This window comes from Heptranchias perlo, chromosome 9, assembly GCF_035084215.1.
Source record: "Heptranchias perlo isolate sHepPer1 chromosome 9, sHepPer1.hap1, whole genome shotgun sequence".
Taxonomy (NCBI): Eukaryota; Metazoa; Chordata; class Chondrichthyes; order Hexanchiformes; family Hexanchidae; genus Heptranchias; species Heptranchias perlo.
The window spans coordinates 16,537,273-16,558,167 of record NC_090333.1 but is presented as its reverse complement, the minus strand read 5'-3'; the positions used below and the strand labels follow the sequence as shown (position 1 = coordinate 16,558,167).

At 42.7% G+C, this 20,895-nt stretch overlaps 1 long non-coding RNA gene across 1 annotated transcript; it reads right to left on the bottom strand.

The window, feature by feature from the left end:
- Positions 1 to 3,025: 3,025 nt before the first annotated feature.
- On the bottom strand, positions 3,026 to 13,096 carry LOC137324962 (uncharacterized). Its single transcript, XR_010963756.1, has 3 exons — positions 13,017 to 13,096; positions 11,191 to 11,291; positions 3,026 to 3,091 (listed from the first exon to the last, which is right to left on the bottom strand). It is a non-coding gene; the product is annotated as an uncharacterized lncRNA (long non-coding RNA).
- Between the last annotated feature and the right edge of the window lie 7,799 nt (positions 13,097 to 20,895).

The following is a 20,895-nucleotide window of genomic DNA, read 5'->3' as shown; positions in this document are numbered from 1 at the left end:
TATTTCTTACTCTAGGGCTATCCTTCTCTCCTGATCTATCCTTATTTCCCCTTTCCAATGCTAAATCCTGGTGCCCGTTCCCCCTGCCAAATTAGTTTAAACCCCTCCCCCCACAGTACCAGCGAACCTTCCCGCGAGGACATTGGTCCCAGCTCCGTTGAGGTGCAACCCGTCTGGCCTGTACAGGTCCTACCTCCCCAGAAATCTGATACCCCAGGAATCTGAAGTCCTTCCCCCGCACCATCTCTCCAGCCACGCATTCATCTGCTCTATCCTCCTCTTTTTATATTCGCTAGCGCAAGCCACCAGGACTAATCCGGAGATTATGACCTTTGAGGTCTTGCTTGTTAATCTCTTTCATAACTCCTTAAAATCTGCCTGCAGGATCTCATCCCTCTTCCTACCTATGTCGTTGGTACCAATATGGACACGACCTCTGGCTGTTCGCCCTCCCCCTCCAGAATGTTCTGCAGCCGCTCAGTGATATCCTTAACGCTGGCACCAGGGAGGCAACATACCATCTTGGAATCATGTCTGCAGCCGCAGAAACACCTGTCTGCTCCCCTAACTATGGAATCCCCTATCATTTATTGCTCTCTTGACCTTTCTCCTTCCCCCTGTACAGCTGAGCCACTGATGGTGCTATGGTCTTGGATCTGGCTGCACTCCCCAGAGGAACCCTCTCCTTCAACAGTATTCAGAACTGAATACTGGTTAGAGAGTGAATGTGAGATAAGGAAGGTAATTGATCCGCTCTGTATTGATTACCTTACTCTAGCGAAGGTTTGGAGCTTTTGAATGCGTCAAAGGGACTTATGTCAGGTTTCAACTGGTGTGAATTATGCTGAGGCCTTTTAAGGGTGCAAAGTGAGAAATTTCCCTGGGAATCCTGGAAACTTCCCTCAACACAATCCCTTGACGTGGGGGGCCGGCAGAAGATCTGCCCACAGCCCCCCGCCCCTCCCCAATTGGAATTTAATGGTCTAGTCCAAATCAGATGTACTCCCAACCCGCTCCCTGATGTAAATACAACTTATGGGGCATGATTCTGAACCCCAGCCAGGGTTCAAAGCTGGGGGGGGGGCTCAAATTGCGGACGGGAAAGCCGGAAGTACTGGTATCCCAGACGTCCTTACGATTTTGACGTAAGGATGTGGTTTTTTTTTGTTGGTTTTCCATCCAACTGGCCGGCCTTATTGACAGGCTGGCCTCAGTCGGACGGGAGAGCAGCATGGGAGAGAACATGAAAAGGGAAGTCTTCAGTTAAGTCTTTGATTGTATGGATGGGGGGGGGGGGTGGGGGGGGGGAGGCATGGGGAGCATGAGTGGGCAGGGAGCATGAGTGGGCAGGGGGGGAGTCAGTCATGGGTGGGAGGGATCAGGAGTCAGCCATGGGGGGGCGTCGGGATCGGGGGCCTGCGATCGTTGGGCGTCGGGATCGGGGGCCTGCGATCGTTGGGCGTCGGGATCGGGGGCCTGCGATCGTTGGGCGTCGGGATCGGGGGCCTGCGATCGTTGGGCGTCGGGATCGGGGGCCTGCGATCGTTGGGCGTCGGGATCGGGGGCCTGCGATCGTTGGGCGTCGGGATCGGGGGCCTGCGATCGTTGGGCGTCGGGATCGGGGGCCTGCGATCGTTGGGCGTCGGGATCGGGGGCCTGCGATCGTTGGGCGTCGGGATCGGGGGCCTGCGATCGTTGGGCGTCGGGATCGGGGGCCTGCGATCGTTGGGCGTCGGGATCGGGGGCCTGCGATCGTTGGGCGTCTGGATCGGGGGCCTGCGATCGTTGGGCGTCGGGATCGGGGGCCTGCGATCGTTGGGCGTCGGGATCGGGGGCCTGCGATCGTTGGGCGTCGGGATCGGGGGCCTGCGATCGTTGGGCGTCGGGATCGGGGGCCTGCGATCGTTGGGCGTCGGGATCGGGATTCGGGGTCCTTGCGGCGGCCCGCGATCGTTGGGGGAGGGGTCGGAAATGGGGGGGGGGGTCCATGATCGTTGGGGTGGGGGAGGCCCGGCAGGTAGGCTTATTGACCCTCGGGGAAGCACTCCTGCTCCTCCGGGTCCACAAGCTGTGCCAGAAAGGCACTTACCTGCAGTTTCGGGCCTTCTCGCCTCCTCTCACATGGCACGAAGGAGAAGGCCTGGAAATCCCAGCCCGCAGGGGGTGAAATTGCAAAATCTGTAAAAAGGGAAGCCCGCAGCCTTCTTGAAAGGTATTAGTCACCAACCTGCCTCCTGGGAGCGGGTTGGTTGCCCGCCCCTTATCCCGCCCTGGTGAAAACTGGAAATGTGCGGGTTGGAGGCGGGTCTGAAATGCGTCCGATTTATCAATGCCTCCATGCTCCCAACCCACCCGTTTTTCAATGTTAAAATCATGCTCATGGTCTATCCATTTTAGGGCCAAGAGGACTGAGCCTTGTTTTAAATTTCTTCTGCTGATTTTTTTTCCCCTCCCATTGAAAACTCCTTGAAGTCAATAGAAAGTAAAATTGGGCGGGCTGTAAAACAGTGGGCCAATCCGATCTCATCAGTTGGGTTAGGTTAAAATTACCCCCCCCACCCCCAACTTCCATCTCTTAATCATCACCTTGACTGACTGAAAGGCTTATTTGGGCCAAGTTTGCTTGTACTGATGCATACTTCCTAATGAAAAGCTCTTTCCTTTGGAAATTTTGATTCCAGTGTGGTACAATCATTGTCAAGTCTTGCTGCAGAAAAACACGGGGAGCTCTGCATAATACAAAATGAAGAAGATTACCTTTTTCTGAACAAAGAGTTAGCACTTTCATCCTTCTCCTCAGGGTTATGATGTGAAGTACTAAGACAATTCAAATTATCAAATGTCTCTTCATGCTGATGTCTGCTGTGACCTTTACTGTTGTCATTTAACAGGCTGGTTGAAGGGATAGAATTGTCACTTCTGAACCTAAACTGAGATTGATCTTTCAGGGAGTTATTTAACCCTATTTCAAATGTTTTACGTTTGATTGGGGTATGCATATATTGGCAATCAAGAACCATTTGTGACTGGCATTCATTTTCAGTTTTCTTTTTTAAAGGTGGCACAAATTTCTTCTGTGACTGATTGATGCCTGCAGAAATAAAGCACAAAGACATACAATCTGACAGGGCAACCATTATATCAGCATCAACAAGATTTCACTAAAGAAAAAATTAGAAAATGCTCTTGGTAAAATTACCAGAATGCTAATATAATTTTTTTAAATGTTTGCTACAATAAATACAGTTTTTGTGCCATTACAGTGCGTTTGCCATATAAAGATTAAGCAACAACAAACAAGCATTAACAGTTAACACACTTGCTCAACACTACCATGATTCAGGTCCAAGTTTCAGTGCTGGCTGGTAACTCAAATCTGGGGTTCAACCAATAGTTTTATCAAAAAGCACATTGGAAGCAGAGTCCATAAGAGCTTTTAAATATTTGAAAGAGAAAATGTTTTAAGGGCATGGGGAGAGGGCAGGGGAATGAGACTAAGTGGATTGTTCTTACAGAAAGCTGGTGCAGGAATCATGGGCCTAATGGCCTCTTTCTGTGCTGTAAAATTCTGTGATTCTATCATTCTATATTTTTTTGATAGTGATGTGTACAAAGTTTCTGGTTTTTGGCAATTATATAATTTCAAAACAAAAAACTATCTCCAGTACACTGGATTTATTCTTTAACTTCTTTATATATATTTTTGAAACATTCTCAGAACTGTTCTCATTTCTTTTATCTCTCTTATCTTCTTTGATTTTTCTTTTCACTTCTAGTTGTGTTTTTATCCTTCAGCTTTTATAAAACTCCAAAATGTCAAACATTTATGTAATACATATAAATTTAACCTTCACTAAGTACTCTGAGGATTTATTCTATTTTTTTCTTACCTACTTATCTTCAAACACTTGCACGTGTTTCCTTCTTGACAATCATTTGGACATATTTTAAATTTACACATTTTACCCGTAAATCAGTTGGAATACATAGAAAACAATCCCAAAACTGAATAGTGACAAAGTATGACAGAAAGAACAGAAAAGTGAAACAGTGATAAATAAGGCAATGAATTACAAGTATATTGGCAAAAAAAGCTGACCTGTATCAGTTCACACTGCAGCATTTTTTTCTACATTTTCATCATACATACTACAGGGCAGATTTAATGAGATTCAGCTGGCGTGCGCGCAGGGTGCAAAATTGAACATACAGGCTAGCAGGCCTGATTCACAGCAGGCTGCATTTCCTGGTCAGGAGAAACTCCAGCATTTTTCAGTCTGTAATAGTGGCCAGCACAAACTTCATAAGGCTCCTAAAATTATTCAAGTAGGTCTCTCATTGATTTTTTTGGTTTTCTAGCTGCTTCCTCACTCATAGCAGTACTTGCTCTTTTGAACCAGTTCTGCAGTATGTGGATGGCATGGCCTGTTGGAATAGGCTCCTAAAAGGTGACTATCACTGTGTAACTTTTGTTTGGAAAGTTTTATCTCTAATGTTATTAATGTTGCTGTTGGGACCATTTTTTTGCATTTCCATCATGCTTCCAGTTGCTATTTTGTTTGCAGCAACCAAAGAAAGCGAGATGGAAATTCTTTTGGGAATTCCAATGGCACTCCTAAATTTGGAAGAGGAAGAGCAGTTCTTGAAGGGACAAGAAAGACAGGTGCACAGTAATTTAGGCATCATGTCTGATCTCTGGGTGCGCATTCATTGGCCTAGATAATGCTTCTCGGACAGGTCAGAGAGGACCTGCTTGGCATCTCCACTTCACAAAGTAGATTGTTACATAGGTATGCCATCCTTTGGGAGACCAACATGCAGACAACTTGTACCAGAAAGATGTCTCTTCTCATGGGTGTGTATTAAACTTACACCCTATTGGATCCTTCAAAGCTATCACCCATATGTGCCACATGTCAAATCAGTCAATCAGCTGTCCATAGATGCATCGAGCAAATGACCGAGGCCATGTTTGGAATAGATGACACATTCATTACTTTTCCTGTGGAATGCAGGCATGAGCTCGACAGGGTACACAATGTTTCCCAGATACCAAGTTCCTAAGACTGCAGACAATTGAGCTTGGCCACCATTTCTTGAAAGTCAAAGTATATTGCTGTCCTCTGGAGAGGATGCCTTTAAGTGGCAAACCATCACATGGAATAGCAGGTACTTTGCCAGGTATTAAACAAATGCTGCACCACTTCATCACTTGAGCACAGACTCCATTTTGTGCCTCCAAAACGTATTTCCTTTCACTTCATTTTGACTGACATTTTGAAACTTTATGAAGGCTGAAATAATATTTTCCACCATAAGCAACCACTTACCTTAAATGTACACATCCCTATAAATCAGCCAGCCAGATTTTACACAGACCCACAGGTAATTACAGCGCAAAGCAAAGCTGTGTTGCAAGCTTATGTAAATTATTCAAATGAGCTGATCCCACAGAATTAGGCAACCACTTCAATGTGCTGTAAGGTAGCTTGGCAAGGCAATCAGCCATTCGCAGCACAGACTGTGCTGGGATCGCAACATCGGGGCTTACATACAGATACTGTCACCTATGGAACTTTAACCCGTAAATTAGAAGAGAAAAATGAAGCAGCCTGGAAAAATTGGATATACAGGACATAATTTACATTCCACTGTTTTACCACTATGTGCAATACTAACAGTAGGTAGAGACCCAAATACATGGTAATACCCATCTTGCATAGGCCTTGGAAGTCGCAGCACAGTAATATTACATTATAATTTGTAATCAAACAAAAGCAAATGATGGGTCAGGATTGCCTTGATGAGCAGTGAGTGGATCCCTCTTACATTTCTGCTAAGGTACACAGTTCACAGTTGTAGTAAGCACTGGTACTCCTGACCCCACACAGTAGTTTGTGTGTGTATAGATGTTTTACTCAGTCACAAGGGGCTTTTGGGAAGTGTTTATCTATTAAAAACTGAGATAGTTATGATCAATTTACTTCTATTAATCCTGTGTAATTTTCTTCGATTTTACTAGATCTCAGAAATGTAAGTTGAATTATAATAAATTTTAGTTATTAAAGCATGTCATTGAATCTTGGGGTCAGAGAAACCATAGATCAGTATGATAATTAAGCTACAGTGCTATGAATTTAGCATGCTGTTTGAAAAGTCTGTGGGCTGATTGACAATGCAAAGGCCATGATTTGGCTATCAAGTGACAGGCTGTCAGTGCAGAACATTAAAAAAGGTTGGAACGCCGTACCTAGGAAAAGTGCTGTGTTTCCTCCAGTAAGTACAAATGTGACTGACTGGTCTGCTAGGAATTGGTATGATGGCAGGGACTGCTGTTACCTGTAAGAGGTAGAAATGCAGTCTATTCTGACCCTAAATATTGCAAGATGAGAGGTTTGTGTTGTTTCAAGAATGGAGGCAAAATGTATTTGGGCAATTCTCAGATTCTAGCACAACAGTTCACTATATTAACACGGTAAAATGCTTACATATTGGGGAAATCTGGATTCAGTAATCCCAGATTATCTATAAGAAAGTCAGCCCTTCTCCCATTTTCCAGCCACTTGGGGCCACTGCAAGAACATAAAATGGCACTCAGAAAGCAGACTTTAGTTAACTGAAATTGCCTTGGTATTAGTTCTGATAGCTCGAAAAAATAAATTTAGAACATTTTGACGGCCTTGAACATATTTGTGCAAAAATAAATGCAAGTAATGTAATATAAGCAATGAGAAACTGATGAGAGATTCCAGAAGCTGTTTAAAGTCAAAATGAAGTTGATAAATAACAAAAGACAACTGAAGGTCTGTATAAAGAAAATACTGCAAATGTTGTAAATCTGAAATAAGAACTGTAAATGCTGAAAATACACAACCGGTTTGTCAGCATCTGGAAACAGAAATGAGAAAAAACAGTACAACATTTTGGGTGGAGACCCTTTGTCAGAATGTTCTGATGAAAAGTCTCTACCTGAAACATTAAATACTTTTTTTATGCACTGACAGACCAAGTGTATACTTCTAAAATGTTCTGTTTTGATTTTGAAGCTCTATCGATCTGATAGTATCCTTATAAACCAGGAGATGAAGAAGTGAATAAGTTAACAGCTTGCCACATTTACAATAAAGACATTTTAAAGGTGAAAGTACACTCCTTTATAGTGCATTCTTGTTTGTAGTTCACATGTTCTATATCTATCAATACATAAGACTGGCTGATAATTTATAAAGATTTAGCAATAAATATTTATTAATACAGCACAATAGTTGATTTATAAATGGAAACCTATTACAAGTCCAACTTTCCCTGGTGAATTGGAATTTTGATTAGCTACCTACAGAATCAAATTGATGTTTGAATTGTTGGATTGCATGACTCTACTCCAAACTGATCAAAGAATGTGAGGTCAACTGCTATGCTAAGTGATTAACAAAACAAGGGAAAAAGCAGAGCAAGGAATTTTTTTTTAAAACTGATAAAGAAGAACCTCTAGAAATAGCAATATAAGTAAAAAAGAAAAAGGTGGTTTGAAATGTTAAAATAATACATTATACCTGAAGATCTTAGCCTTTCTAGCTCTTTCTGCAATTCTTGAGCAGCTGGTATTTCAGAAATTGGTGGAGCAGGGACAATGTTCCAACTAGTCTTTTCTTGATTGATAAGTTTCCTATCAAAGTATTAGTAGAACATCTTTTTTAGCTCAGTGTGTCAAATATATAACTCTCCACAACATAAAATGTTTACCTATATATCTGTATTACCAGAAATGAAAAGGGAATTAGATTAAGTTAGTATAAATGAGGTCTCCACTTAAGTATTTATTGAACTCTGTTCGGTTTCATCATCAAGTACGAGACCTTTTTAGTATCTGGAGTATTCAAAACGCTCCAGATTATACTCAATGTAGCCCTACACAGATTTATTTGCAATGAACATTCTCTACATAGCATATTCTGGGGCGTTCCTTTTATTCATCTGGATTGCACCCATCTTAGAAAAGTTAAGGCAGAAAAGGGTGAAGGTCCCATTAATCACACTATCCTGGTTGACACAACCTTGGTTCCCATATCTTCTGAGGCTACCAATTTAGCTCTATGGTAACTTCCTCAGATGCGATGTATTGTCCTCATGTGGAGGCAAGATGCAACATCTCAATTCAATTCATCCAGACTGACCGCTAGATACTAGAAAGGTCCAAACTATTGAATTTTGGTTCTTCAGAAAAGGTTGTTGATACTCTTTCTTTTAATTATCTTTCTACCAAGACCTATAATTCCAAATGGAAATGTTTTCATCTCTAGTGTCTCACCAGATTGACCTTAATATAGCTCCTTCTTGAATACTGTCAACATCCTTATAATTGTAGATTGAAACCCAGATCACTGAAAATTTATGTCAGCCATTTCTGTTTTCCATACAGATCTGAAATATTCCTCAGCAGCATCTCACCTATTGACTCCCTTTTCCTCAAGTACTCTCCTACTTTGTCCTTATATTAAAGCCATCCTGCCAGACTTCCACATTAACATAGTCCTATCTCATTTAATACATCCACCTTTTGATTCTTCTGAATTAAATACCTTACCTGGAACACTACCACTTTAACAAACACCAATTCTATCATGATTCAGTGAGATCCAAGCCATTACTATTGATAATTCCTTCAAAAAAATTAATGATGAAATTAATCCCCAATTAGAATCATAAATTTCTCATGAAAAGTTCATCATATTTTCATCCAGGTCAGTAAAATCTCGCTTTAGAAATCTTAGCATCAGCCAAAAATTCATTGTCTCAATATTGGCACATGCATTTCTTCTTACATTCAAGTGTCAACTTGGCTCAATGGATAGCACTGTATGGGGAGATCTTCACTGGCATTGCTGGGCAGAAACAAGGCAGTAGTGCCCCTAAAATAGAGGGGGAAAGCTTACTGCCCCGTTCCTGCTGATGCTATCTTTGGAAAGGTCTATGGTTGGGTGGCCGAAGTGCCTGCCTGATTCAGCCAGTAGGCCCTTTTACTATGTAAATGACGGAGTGCTGTATTGTTGAAGGTTCTTTGGATGAGATAAAGAGACCCTCTCTGCCTGTTCTGGTGGGCTAACTGGACATTATGAATACCATGGCATTATTTAATAACAACAAGCCAATGTATGAAACTGACCAACAATTCTCAGTGTATTGAGCCTTGAAACACTAAGAAATGGACGACAGTTATAAGGAAATCAGGAATACTGTATAATGTGAGTGAATGTCATGCACTGAAACTGCATGTTTGGATCAGAATTGTATTAGAATAAAGTTAGAGGTTTATCTCTAACTTCTACTTAGAATGCTCTTCCACCAAGTTTGTGAAAATGCATTGTTAGGTTTTTTTTAAAACAATAATTAACTTTGACATGTTGTAGTTGCAATAGTACTGCAATATCCAAGGTTTATTATATAAGGAATTCAGATTAATCAGGATGAAAGTATTTGCCTCGGCAGCAAATGCAGCATCTGGAGCAGCTAACAGATTTATTACCGGGAGCCAGCCCTTCTCCACATTGGGATCGTGTTTCAACTTAATGTGATAGGAACAAGTCCAGGGAGAGCCTTAAACTGCACCATCACCTGGAAATTAAACTGCATTAAAAAGTGACAAAAAGGCTTGTCCAAACTGATTTAAATTTAGTGGGAGTAGTCTTATAACTCGAGATCTGTCCTAAAAAATGAAGCTTTTCAAGCAAAAGTTAATCAGCTCATCTGTTCTGCACTTGGACTTTAAGGGAGGTGAGTGAAAGTAAGCAGTGGAACTGTGAATTGTTTGCCTCAAATGCACTGTTTGTATAAACACCACCAAACGGCCTTTTTTCCAAGCATACTGAGCCCACTAGAACCATTCTTTAATGGTCTAAACTGCAGCGGCAATAAAAGTAGCATTCATTCAGCAAATTCGCAATTGTCATTGATTTTATTATAATTAACCGTACAATGTTTTGGTGAGGTGAAATGGCAGAACAGCGCAAAAGTCCTAGGAAATTATGGTGTGGCATAAGTAATAGCACAAGTCACTTACACCACAATTTCCTTGGGACATTTGCATTATAAAATATAAAGTCTCCAAGAAATTTTGGGCCAATGCTGTCACACATTATAAAAAAGCTCTTGTTCTATTCAAGTCAAAAATGATCTCATCTATTGTAGCAGCTCTATCTTTTCCCTCAGAAGAAATATGTAGAAAATCACCTGAGCTTAACTATTATACCCTGGATCCAGCAGGTTGGTCAGTCCGGGAAAGGATCAGTATGTTCCGTTGTGTTGTTTGCTAATTCTTTTTTATATATGTATGTTTATCACCATCTAATTAGGCTTCAAAAATAACAATAAAGACCTGCTGACTCTCTTTCTATTAAGTATGATATTGCCAATCAATTCATCTGCATGTGTGCGAGAGGTTGATCTGAAGAATAATAGGAAGAAGCTCCCACAGTAGTTAAAAGACTTACATTTATAGAGCGCCTGATCAAGTCTCTTAGAAATATGCCAAAGCGCTTCACAAACCATGAATTATTTAGACTTGGAATGACTTTAGTTATGTGGGTAAATATGGCAAAAAAAACTTTCAAATGGCTGCTAAAGGATTGGGGGGGGGGGGGGGGGGTGAAGAGGCCCCCCCACACACAGATACACAGTCAGGAGAAGATGCAAAGATATTACAGACTAGTAGAACACATCCCAATGATAGAGATGAACAGAAAACAATTGTGTAAATGTGGGGCAGCCTCCTTTGAATAACAGAAACTACTATGGTTAATGACTTCCCATTTCCACTATATTACCTCATAACACAGCTTAAATTTTTCTGAGTTATAAAAAGTCATTAAAATTAATGTGTCTCAGTTGAAAACATTAGAAGTAGAATATGCTGTAGGCAGCGGAGGGATATGATCAATTGTGATCTCCATTCACAATGCTAACTTGACTGGCTTTCCTGAGTTATCTGGTCACTGTCACTTTTGGGAGTATTTACCATGTCTCACTGCAGGCTATGATATATTATTCTCTGTTTCTACAGAAACTTAACTGAACATGTCATAACAGCTGAAGCAAGCCAAGTTCAAAGTAATTTGAGTCTTTGGCAGGTTTGAACTGGAGACTGAGTGTGCCAAGATAAAGAACCTTTATATAGTAAAACATGGAATAACATACGCTTTCTCTGAAGAGGGTTTTTCAAAAAATAAAGCATCCAAGGGTAGCAAACAATCCTCTTCAAACTCGAGCATCTTGTATACGAGACCACTCTCTCTTACCTAATGGCAACATAAGCATAATTCACCATTATTCAATACAGTGAAACAATCATGTGAAACAAAAACAGAAAATACTGGAATTACACAGTATTGGAAAAGAGAAATTGCAGGTTAATCTTTTAGATGAATGGCCTACACCTGAATGTCAACCCGCCTTTTCGCTCTTCAGATGCTGATGAGGCTGCACTTCCAAAATTTCCTGTTTTCTTTTTATTTCATATGTCCTGCATTTGGCTGTTTATCTTTTTATCTCAACTATCAAAAACTAGGTCATTGTCATTTTTATAACAAATGAAAAGCATGGCATCTGTGTTATGGTTATTGAGAACACGTGGTGGGGAAGGAATTACTATGATAGCAAACTCATAAAGTAATTCTTTCTGAATGCATTTATAATACACAAGTACAGTAATGTTGTCATCATGGTAATGAGCCAGCAACCCAGAGGCCAGGAGTTCAAATCCCACTAAATTGTGAAACTGAATTCCAAAAAAATCATTAAATTTGTTGGGGAAAAAAATCATAAAAGCTGCAGGTAAGGTAATCTGCCACCCCTATCTGGTATGGTCGACACTATGTGGTTTTAAGTAGAAAATAAAAATCACACCACCTTCCAGGGCAACAAGGGATCATCAACGAACATGGCCTTACCTATATCCTGAGAACAAATAAAAAACACACTACAGGAGCAATTCTTCCTCCCATGAAGCATTATTACAACCTCCAACTAAATGGATCCACCAGCCATCCAATCCCAAGGTAACTGAACCATCGACTGTGCGTGACCAGCCAGAGAGTATGAATTCCAGATCCATGAACTCTAAGATTGCGAACTCTGATTAGATGTAGTCCTGGAGGTTTCATGACACGACTTCCCACCTCTAACTGTCCCACCCCCATGCTCCACCATTGGTCACCCTACACATCCATTCTCACAGCACACCGCCTTCTAACGCCAATTGGAAAGCAAAGACTCTTCATTACCCGATTGGATGATTCAGTCCAACAGACTTTGCCCCATCTCCAATATTTTTATAGCTAATAAATGAAAGTGTTCAATGAAAATAACATTCAATTTTTAATGCTCCTATGAATTTTCTCCCAGGTTGCTTGCAGTAGTGTCCAGGAGATTAATATTTAATTCCTGGAGACTGCAGGACAATCCTGGAGGGTTGGCAACCCTAATGAACTATCACTCATTTGGATTTTAAAATGCCCCCCACGTCGAAGGTAAAATGACCCCTATTTTAACGCTCCGAAAGTTGAAGGTAAAATGTCCCCTATTTCGATGCTCCGAAAGTTGAAGGTAAAATGTCCCCTATTTCGATGCTCCTAAATGTGGAGATGCCGGTGATGGACTGGGGTTGACAATTGTAAACAATTTTACAACACCAAGTTATAGTCCAGCAATTTTATTTTAAATTCACAAGCTTTAGGAGGCTTCCTCCTTCCTCAGGTGAACGATGAAGGAGGAAGCCTCCGAAAGCTTGTGAATTTAAAATAAAATTGCTGGACTATAACTTGGTGTTGTAAAATTGTTTACGATGCTCCTAAAGTTGAAGGTAAAATATCTCTTATTTCGATGCTCCTATAAGATAACCAGCCCATGGTCCAACTTTCAACCGTAGTTTGTGAACTTCCTCTCACACTTTTTTTTCTATAATCAGAAATCTCGCTGCTTCTTGGTATTTGCCACACGGTGGACAACTCCGATTAATTATTCACCGGGAATTGAAGTAAAGGTGTTCTCAGCGTGACACACTCAGGAACGCGACCCGATCCTTCCTCCCGCCTCTCACTCAGGTCGGCTCGAACCGAAACGAACCGCCGCCTCCGCCCTGCACGTGACCAGCGCGCGAGTTCTGCTGCCCGCGCGCCCCGCCGCCGCCGCCGCCTCACCCCGAGACAAGAGCGCTGGGTTGGAGTTGGGTCTGTAAGGCAGCAGAGGTGCAACAGTGATAATATTTTATTTTTAAATACTCTATTATTGGTGAAGGATCCAGTAACCAACCCACACCCATTCTATCCAGCCCTTGAAGAAAAATAAATTGCATTTATATAACCAAAGCACTTCATAAACAATTACTTTTGTAGTCACTTGTACAGTGCAAAAAAACAGGCTATAAAGTCCCACAAACAACAAATAAGATTATGCTTGGCATTATCCTTTTGATGCAAGAGTTCTGGCAGGGCAGGATTTCCGCCGCCCTTCTGAATCCACGCCAACTGATGAGACTGGGGAAATAATAATGGGAAACAAGGAAATGACAGTGGAATTGAACAGATATTTTGTATCTGTCTTCACAATGGAAGACACTAATAACATACCAATAATAGTAGAAAATCAAGGGGCAAAGGGGAGGGAGGAACTAAAAACAATCACTATCACTAGAGGAAAAAGTACTAGGGAAACTAATGGGTCGAAAGGCTGACAAGTCCCCTGGACCTGATGGCTTGCATCCGAGGGTCTTAAAGGAAGTGGCTACAGAGATAGTGGATGCATTGGTTGTAATCATCCAGAATTCACTAGATTCTGGAAAGGACCCAGCGGATTGGAAAACTGCAAACGTAACACCCCTATTCAAGAAGGGAGTGAGACAGAAAGCAGCTAACTATAGACCAGTTAGCCTAACATCTGGCATTGGGAAAATGCTAGAATCCATTATTAAGAAAGTAGTAGCAGGACATTTGGAGACACATAATACAATCAAGGAGAGTCAACATGGTTTTATGAAGGAGAAATCATGTCTGACAAATTTATTAGAGTTCTTTGAGGAAGTAACGGGCAGGGTGGATAAAGGGGAACCAATGGATGCAGTATATTTGGATTTCCAAAAGGCATTCGATAAGATGCCACATAAAAGATTACTGCACAAGATAAGAGCTCATGGTGTTGGGGGTAATATACTGGCATGGATAGAGGATTGGCTAACTAACAGAAAACAAAGAGTCGGGATAAAAGGGTCATTTTCAAATTGGCAATCTGTAACTAGTGGGGTGCCGCAGGGATCAGTGCTGGGGCCTCAACTATTTACAATATATATCAATGACTTGGATGAAGGCACAGAGGGCGCTAAATTGGGCCGTGTAGCGCCTGTTGTTTCGGCGCTACACGGCCTCTTCGACATCCAAGACATTTCCAGCGTGACATGCGCCAGACTTCATTTTGGTATAGGAGTTAGCGCAGGCGCAGATAACGAACGCTGGAATCATGTAAAGGAGGGCTTCAATCAGTGTACAATGCTGATTTAGAGTGATAGAAACCATTTTGGGACTTAACGCTCAACTCAATGCACAGTCTTAACCCCGACCATCTGAATGTGTCTTAGAGTGCATGGAGGACCCCCCACCGGCGCTATTTAAAGGGACTATGCAGGATTTACAGGTTAATGGCTGAATTTTTGCTTCTGGCTGCCCAGACGTTTGTAACAGTTTTTGGAGGTCTTCTAGACTTCAATACTACGACGCGGGGACATAGCCTAACAATTACAGCCAGGACTTGCAGGAGTGAAGTTCGGAAATGCTTCTACGCGCAAAGGATGGGAGAAGTTTGGAACGCTCTTCTGCAAACGGCAGTTGATGCTAGCTCAATTGAGAATCCTAAATCTGAAATTGATAGATTTCTGTAAACCAAGGGTATTAAGGGATATGGGGCTATGGCGGGTATATGGAGTTAGGTCACAGGTCCGCCCTTATCTGATCGAATGGTGGAACAGGCTCGAGGGGCAAAATGCCACCGCCACTTGCTGCCTCCTGATATGTGCCAGCTTCTCCTGCAAGAAAGCGGGATGTGTGTTTGGGTGATGTGCCTATCATGGTTGAATAGCTGCCCGCGTGTGTGGCCTGTGAGTTATGGGTGGGCGGCTTGCAACGGTTGTAATGTGTAAGGGTAAGAGAGTTGAGTACTGATGGAAAGAGTTTGTTGGTATGTGGGTGATGGGGGTTGTAGTGCATGGAGCAATGGATGCGGCTAGTGGTGTAGTTGGTAGGAGATGCCATTGATAGTTGACCTCACTCACCTTGACCACTCATGTCAAAGAATTGAACTTCTTCCTGCACTACATCCATATTCATGATGCTGTGCACCTGGCATTGACTTCATCCCCTACTGCCTCCCACTGCCTTTTGGATGTCTGTCTGGAGGGCCTCTCGCTCCCCCCTCCGCCAACTGCGGATATAGGATGTCCCTCCTTCTGTTCACCTCTTGCACCAAGGCCTCTGGTGCATCAGCAGAGAACCTTGGTGCACGGACTCTCAGATCGGCAGATTGGTGAGGTCTGGCATGCAGATTGGAGGATGTGGGATTTAGTGGTGCACAACCTTTATTCAATGTTTTAACATAACTCATCAGTCTGTAAAAATAGGGATGGGACCTGCATCTGTGCTTTACGTGTGCGATGTCTGATCTCCGTTCAGACTCCGTGCACACAGCAGGCTGTTATATTCAGCAAATAACAGGTACCAGCTACCTTTAAGAGATTTCTAACAGACAGCCTGCCTTTAAGATGTAAGGAGTCGCACAACACCAGGTTATAGTCCAACAGCTTTATTTGAAATCACAAGCTTTCGGAGCTTTGCTCCTTCGTCAGGCTGACGAAGGAGCAAAGGAGCAAAGCTCCGAAAGCTCCGAAAGCTTGTGATTTCAAATAAAACTGTTGGACTATAACCTGGTGTTGTAAGATTCCTTACATTTGTCCACCCCAGTCCATCACCGGCATCTCCACATCATGCATTTAAGATAGTGGAGCTCCCCCTGCTGGTGAAAAGTGCAAATTGCATGGAATCCTCGTTCAATGCTGATTTCCAACGCAGATTGCAGCTAAGTCCTCCGGCCTGACAAAAATCTCGACCTGCCTGCGCAGGAACCATTGGGCGCGGGGTAATAGTGCTACTCCCGCCCAAACACAGGCCCTATCCAATTTATCCCCCAGAGTGTCTTGTGGCCAAATTTGCTGATGATACAAAGATGGGTGGAAAAGCAAGTTGTGCTGAGGACACAAAGTGTCTGCAAAGGGATATTGACAGGTTAAGCGAATGGGCAAAAATTTGGCAGATGGAATATCATGTGGGAAAATGTGAAGTCATCCACTTTGGGAGGAAAAATAAAAGAGCAAAATATTATTTGAATGGAGAAATACTACAAAATGCTGCGGTACAGAGGGATCTGGTTGTCCTCGTCCATGAAACACAAAAAGTCAACGTACAGGTGCAGCAGGTAATCCGGAAGGCAAACGGAACATTGGCCTTTATTTCTAGGGGGATGGAGTATAAAAGCAGGGAAGTCATGCTACAACTGTACAGGGTGCTGGTGAGACCACACCTGGAGTACTGTGTACAGTTCTGGTGCCCTTATTTAAGGAAGGACACACTTGCATTGGAGGCAGTTCAGAGTAGGTTCACTAGGTTGATTCCAGGTATGGAAAGGTTGTCTTATGAGGAAAGATTGAACAGGTCGGGTCTATACTCATTGGAGTTTAGAAGAATGAGAGGAGATCTTATTGAAACATATAAGATTCTGAGGGGACTCGATAGGGTAGATGCTGAGAGGTTGTTACCCCTCATGGGGGAATCTAAAACTAGGGGGTATAGTCTCAGAATAAGGGGTCGCCCATTTAAGACGGAAATGAGGAGGAATTTCTTCTCCCAGAGGGTCGTGAATCTTTGGAATTCTTTACCCCAAAAAGCTGTGGAGGCTGAGTCATTGAATACATTCAAGGCTGAGGATACGGGGAAAGGGCAGGAAAGTGGAGTTGAGGTAAAAATCAGATCAGCCATGATCTCGTTAAATGGTGGAGCAGGCTCGAGGGACCGAATGGCCTACTCCTGCTCCTATCTCTTTGGTCTTATGGTCTTATAATCCCGACCCATATACTTTGGTTGGAGCTTATTAGAGATGCATTTTGGATTCCCGGTGATATTCCTGTCGCCAAGGTGGAACCCACTAATAAAAAGGGGATAATACCAATGATGCTGCCAAAATCTTCAAAATCATGAAGCATTTACCTGAGTGCCAGGAGTACCTGTTAACTTTAAATCAGTTTCTCCTTCCATAGATTGTCCCACTAGACTAAAGTATTGTTTTGAGAAAACAACAACTTGCATTTATCTGGCGCCTTTAATGTAGTAAAACGTCCCAAGGTGCTTCACAGGAGCATTATCAAACAAAATTTGACACCGAGCCACATAAGGAGATATTAGGACAGGTAACAAAAAGCTTGGTCAAAGAGGTAGGTTTTAAGGACCGTCTTAAAGGAGGAGAGAGAGGTGGAGAGGCAGAGAGGTTCAGGGAGGGAATTCCAGAGCTTAGAGCTTAGGCAGCTGAAGGCATGGCCGCCAATGGTGTATGAACTTAATTCCAGGAGCATGTCAATAAAAATTTGTAATACTCAAATGCACAAACAAAAGATTCTTACATAAATCTGTAGTTGCACTTCTGCATTTGTAATTCTGTTCCATACAGTGTCTGCAACTATCTGTCTCCAGTTGTAGTGCATGTATTGCTATGTTTTTGTTACCCTGCTTCACATTATGTAATCTAATGCTTCTACGGCTCTGTCCACTTGCATGCATCCACGGACTGCCATTCTGGACCTAAGCTCCTCTATCCCTGCTGACTGCCTCCTGGCCCTACCCGCTCTCGTTGCTCAACTCCTGTATTTTCCAGCCTCTGCTACCCATACTCCCTCCCCCTTTTTGTTCCACTTCAGCATGTCTCTTTCAGTTCCCCATTTCATTCAATGCTACTCCTGTACATATGTCACCATTCCGGGCCTGTGTCTCACAGACATGGCCACAGTTTCCCAGCACAACGTTCAAGACACTCTCCACTACCCCCGCTGCTATCTTCTCCAGAGCAGCAACCTCAGCGGCTTAGAATCATAGAATCATAGAAGTTTACAACATGGAAACAGGCCCTTCGGTCCAATATGTCCATGTCGCCCAGTTTATACCACTAAGCTAGTCCCAATTGCCTGCACTTGGCCCATATCCCTCTATACCCATCTTACCCATGTAACTGTCCAAATGCTTTTTAAAAGACAAAATTGTACCCGCCTCTACTACTGCCTCTGGCAGCTCGTTCCAGACACTCACCACCCTTTGAATGAAAAAATTGCCCCTCTGGACCCTTTTGTATCTCTCCTCTCTCACCTTAAATCTATGCCCCCTCGTTATAGACTCCCCTACCTTTGGGAAAAGATTTTGACTATCTACCTTATCTATGCCCCTCATTATTTTATAGACTTCTATAAGATCACCCCTAAACCTCCTACTCTCCAGGGAAAAAAGTCTCAGTCTATCCAACCTCTCCCTATAAGTCAAACCATCAAGTCCCGGTAGCATCCTAGTAAATCTTTTCTGCACTCTTTCTAGTATAATAATATCCTTTCTATAATAGGGTGACCAGAACTGTACACAGTATTCCAAGTGTGGCCTTACTAATGTCTTGTACAACTTCAACAAGACATCCCAACTCCTGTATTCAATGTTCTTCACCACCCTATCCACCTGTGACTCCACTTTCAAGGAGCTATGAACCTGTACTCCTAGATCTCTTTGTTCTATAACTCTCCCCAACGCCCTACCATTAACGGAGTAGGTCCTGGCCCGATTCGATCTCCCAAAATGCATCACCTCACATTTATCTAAATTAAACTCCATCTGCCATTCATCGGCCCACTGGCCCAATTTATCAAGATCCCGTTGCAATCCTAGATAACCTTCTTCACTGTCCACAATGCCACCAATCTTGGTGTCACCTGCAAACTTACTAACCATGCCTCCTAAATTCTCATCCAAATCATTAATATAAATAACAAATAACAGCGGACCCAGCACCGATCCCTGAGGCACACCGCTGGTCACAGGCCTCCAGTTTGAAAAACAACCCTCTACAACCACCCTCTGTCTTCTGTCGTCAATCCAATTTTGTATCCAATTGGCTTCATCTCCTTTTTCCTATGCTCTCCCACTCATGCCCTTTATGAACCTCTGGTAGTTCCCAAACTCTAGCCTGCTCTGTGTTGCCTCCAGAATGTACACTCTTTTGTAAACAAGGCCCCTCCCATCTGCATCCTCATCCTGGATGAGTTTACTATCATCCTAGGTCTGATTGAAACTTGGATCACGGATGGTGACTCTTTCACCCGAACCGAAGCCACCCTCCCTGGCTACATGTACCACCAAGGCCCCTCTCGAACTGCTATGTCAGTGGTGCAGCTGTCATCACCAGGCTCCAATGGGGTCTCACCTCCATTTCATGCCTTTAAGATAGTGGAGCTCCCCTTGCTGGTGAAAAGTGCAAATTGCATGGAATCCTCGTTCAATGCTGATTTCCAACGCAGATTGCAGCGAAGTCCTCCGGCCTGACAAAAATCTCGACCTGCCTGTGCAGGAACCATTGGGCGCGGGGTAATAGTGGATCGTGCTACTCCCGCCCAAACACAGGCCCTATCCAATTTATCCCCCAGAGTGTCTTGTGGCCAAATTTGCTGATGATACAAAGATAGGTGGAAAAGCAAGTTGTGCTGAGGACACAAAGTGTCTGCAAAGGGATATTGACAGGTTAAGTGAATGGGCAAAAATTTGGCAGATGGAATATCATGTGGGAAAATGTGAAGTCATCCACTTTGGGAGGAAAAATAAAAGAGCAAAATATTATTTGAATGGAGAAATACTACAAACTGCTGCCGTACAGAGGGATCTGGTTGTCCTCGTCCATGAAACACAAAAAGTCAACGTACAGGTGCAGCAGGTAATCCGGAAGGCAAACGGAATATTGGCCTTTATTTCTAGGGGGATGGAGTATAAAAGCAGGGAAGTTATGCTACAACTGTACAGGGTGCTGGTGAGACCACACCTGGAGTACTGAGTACAGTTCTGGTGCCCTTATTTAAGGAAGGACATACTTGCATTGGAGGCAGTTCAGAGAAGGTTCACTAGGTTGATTCCAGGTATAGAAGGGTTGTCTTATGAGGAAAGATTGAACAGGTTGGGTCTATACTCATTGGAGTTTAGAAGAATGAGAGGAGATCTTATTGAAACATACAAGATTACTAACCATGCCTCCTAAATTCTCATCCAAATCATTAATATAAATAACAAATAACAGCGGACCCAGCACCGATCCCTGAGGCACACCGCTGGTCACAGGCCTCCAGTTTGAAAAACAACCCTCTACAACCACCCTCTGTCTTCTGTCGTCAATCCAATTTTGTATCCAATTGGCTTCATATCCTTTTTCCAATGCTCTCCCACTCATGCCCTTTATGAACCTCTGGTAGTTCCCAAACTCTAGCCTGCTCTGTGTTGCCTCCAGAATGTACACTCATATCCTGTCCTGCATGAAGTTCCATTCATCCATCACCTCTATACTTGCTGACATGTCACTGATTTCAACTGAGCAAACGTATTACAAAAATAAAAACAGACTAAACAAATAAAAGTGTATTAATGTTAAATATAATTCTGTGCAATTATTTAATTTTTAAAATGAATCCTAATGCTCAATTTAAATTACGATCCCAAAGATTCCGTTTTATGATTGATGTACCCCATTGTTTTCGAAAGAGAGGTTTTTTTTGGTACCTGAAACATTTTGCTTGCA